The 3,497-nt window shown below is 42.7% G+C and overlaps 1 long non-coding RNA gene across 1 annotated transcript; it reads right to left on the bottom strand.

Moving 5' to 3' along the window:
• Positions 1 to 360: 360 nt before the first annotated feature.
• LOC146706151 (uncharacterized) lies at positions 361 to 2,679 on the bottom strand. Its single transcript, XR_014921452.1, has 2 exons — positions 1,032 to 2,679; positions 361 to 964 (listed from the first exon to the last, which is right to left on the bottom strand). It is a non-coding gene; the product is annotated as an uncharacterized LOC146706151 (long non-coding RNA).
• Positions 2,680 to 3,497: the final 818 nt, after the last annotated feature.

Genomic DNA, 3,497 nt, shown 5'->3' with positions numbered 1-3,497 from the left:
TCATTTCATACACAGAGAGTGTGTAGAGCACTCTCTAGGGTATCGCTCTCTCTCACTCTCTGTCTCGCTCTCACACACACGCACACACACACAGATTGGAAGAATAGCCTGGGCACTCAAACCCCAGACAAAACATTGAAAGTGTACACAAATGCCTCCTCTCATCCTTTTCAAACACACCGACCCACACAAAGTCCAACACACAGTTGTGTCCACTTAGTGAAACAATGAGCAGGAACTAATAGCAAATACTTGTGCAGACGAATCTTTTTTTTTTCCATTATGAAATCTGTCATACATCTTTGTTGGGGGAAAACTCTGTAAAAGACCCAGGAGAAATAAAGACACAATGAGACAAGATCACTTTTTATGCTTTAACGTGCACACGGGTAAGCTGTTCAGAACAACTCACAACGTGTACAGAGGCTGGGCACTTTTTATAGGAAAGACAGTGAGAACAGGATAAGAAAATACAAAACAGATAAAATAAACAACTCCATATGTGGCGCCAGTCTCGTCAGCAGAGAGCTGGGAGAAAGCTGTGAGAGATAAAACAATCTAAAACAATATGTCCCAAAACAATATGTCTTTGCTGAGAAAGTCTAAAAAGATAATTCTAAACTAATCTAACCATAGACAAAAGGGCATGCTTGCACATTTAAAAGAAGGTAAAGAAACATAGAATCATTTTTCCTGTAACATTCCCTCCTGTTTTAACTTATTTTAAATGTATACAACAATTGTCTGTGAAGGTTATTTATTAAGTATCTTAAGCAATTTTTTAATTTTCAAAATGTCAGCATAGCAGAAATGGAAATCATTTGGTCTAAAGAATAAAACAAAATAAAATAATAAAAAGAACAAAGAAAATCATAGTAAATGAAAATCATAGTAAATGAAATAACAAGTGGAATAAACAAGAAAAAATAATAAAACTAAACTACAAAAAATAAAGGATAAAAACCTTATATTTAAAACGAAAACTACAAAAAATAAAAGGATGAAAACCTTATGTTTAAAATGATGAAAACCTTATATTGTACCTGCATAAACTACTAATGTGTTAATCAGTGCATGATCACTTGACAAGTCATTTTTAATCACCACGTCATTCATTAGCAGTTATTACAAGTTCTCCTCTAACAGAATTGCAACGGGATGCTGTTCTTCTTGAGGCATGGCAACATAAGCAGTCATTGTAGTTGTTATCATCTTTGAAATCATTACTCTTAGACATGGCGGTGTAGCTGCTCCAGATGTGTGGTCAGTGACATATTTCTGCAGAATGGTCAAATTCTGCAAAGCTTCATAAATGTCTCCGCTTACAAACTCCTCCTTGTGATGCTGTTAGCAGGTCTAGAGTCAGTCTGTTCTGCAGCACCATCGTTCTGATGGCCTTCTGTTCTCCTGCTAAAGCCGGTCCCAGGGTCTTTGTCAAAGTTGATGCGTCGTAGCAGAGCATATCGGTTGATCTCCACATGATCCCGCACCTCGGCAGCTCCAATGCCGGGGATCAAGCTCTGTAAGAATTTCACTCCTCCTCAGATGCGAAACTCTGGTTCCTTTACTGCTTGGTGCCGTCCGTGCACATCCTGTCTGGTACTGAGTCTTTGTTTGTAGTGGCATCCGGTAGATAGGTGAGTAGGCAGCTCCCCCACTGCCCGCGATCCATTGTTCATCACACATACTGGCAGTTGCGCTGCGTTCAGCTTGTTCAGTAGAATTACATCAGGCAGTGGGTCTGAGACTTGGGGCCAGGTCAGCAGGTTGGTCTGTCCGGAACAGTTCACATTTGTGGGTGATGATGACCTCCAGGTTGCTTTTGCTGGGATGCTGTAGTTGGCCTTGGACCAAAGAGTACCGTAGCCTGGATGTGTTGCCAGGCCCAACAGACACCAACTGCGATCTTCAGGTATGCTGTACGGCCACAGGCCAGACGTCTGCGAGGATAGGGGCATATGGGTACATGCATAGCAGTCAGTTTTATTATTCCAGTGAGCTGTAGTGTTCATAAACTGCCACCAAAAGTTAGTGGCGTAGCCATGGGGAAACTTGGTGTACTGTCCTTTGTCATACAGTGTCTGCCTTTTCTTCATATTGCGTGACTTGTTGTCCCTCACGGAAGCAAAGATGAGGAGCCCGGCCATGGTCAGGGCCACTGCAGTTATTAAGAGCCACCACCTCATGACGACGGGACACACCCTCCTGTCGCGAGTAGACCCCCCGGCCAGGAAAGCTGACCCCTCCACCGGGCGAGATCACAACAAGTGGGCAAGCCTGCTGTCAGCTGTGTTTAGATGGCTTCACTTACTCGCCTGCAGTGACTCTGATGGATCCAGGATGGTCGTTCCGCAATTTTGCAAGCGGTCGGTGTAGTGAGGAGGACTTGGTATGGCCCCTCCCACCTGGGTGTGCTCCAGTTTTTCCTTTGGAGCACCTTGATCAGAACCCAGTCACCGGGCTGTAATCTGCAAGACACTTGATAGACATCATTACATTCTTCGTTATTTACAATCATCTCTTTATTTTCCTACAACTTAGACATACATTTTGCTACTGACATTTCATCTGCCTTTTTCACTGGGTAGATTTCTGGCCACTTTGAGAATACATCTATAACCACTGTAGAAATGAGAGTTGACAATACTGGTCAGTCCCCCCGTTGACAAATGCGGCCGTTTTGTGGAGGGATTTTGGCAACACTGGCTTGCCATAACGCATCATTAAGTCGTTTTTCAGAACTGCACCATGTTTTAGCCATTTTGCCTGCTCTGCTGTGCTTGCTGTTTTTTGTTCATTTTTCAACACATCCAGTGGAATCTGATGTGTGTTTACTGCCATCAATGTGATGTTTGTCATTTGTGCCGCCTATTTTGCTGCTCTGTCAGGAGAATTGTTGCCTGTAGTAATGAAAGAGTCAGTAGGCGTTGTAAGAGGTTAGCATGCTGGACTGGTTTTCTGGTTGATGTAATCATTCCTCTGTTTTGCCAATTTTCTTTGCAAAATGATGCACAGCAGAGAAAACATACTGGCTGTCTGTATGTATGTTTATTACTGGCTGTCTGTATGTATGTTTATTAGTTTGTCTTTGTGTATTTCACATGCGCGAATCACAGCTATCAGCTCAGCGCTCTGTGCAGAATATGAAGAAGAAAGTGGTTTTGCTTCTATTATCCTACTATCTGTGGTTACTGCGTAACCTACACAATTTCGGCCTGTGCTGTAGGGTCAAATGCTGTTCTCCTAGCTCCACACTTGCTGACCATAAGGTGGATCTGGGCCTGGAGTTTGTTTAAATCTCAGAATGTTGTGATACTCGGTCGGTTTCTGGAAAGTGGATGTGGCGGGTCATATATGCATTTTAGTACATACAGCCACTTGCTGTATGTACTAGTTCTAAAGGGGCAGTTAATTGTTGTACAGTTGTGTGGCCTGAATGCTGACTTTACAACTAATTTGTCCTTTGAAAACTGTAAGTTCTTAAGTGGCTGCCTCAA

Source organism: Copadichromis virginalis, linkage group LG7 (genome assembly GCF_057382275.1).
Source record: "Copadichromis virginalis isolate Kocher_CV1m ecotype Utaka linkage group LG7, C_Virginalis_male_GT1.1, whole genome shotgun sequence".
Taxonomy (NCBI): Eukaryota; Metazoa; Chordata; class Actinopteri; order Cichliformes; family Cichlidae; genus Copadichromis; species Copadichromis virginalis.
The sequence above is the reverse complement of the archived record's forward strand: the minus strand, read 5'-3'. Positions and strand labels throughout refer to the sequence as shown.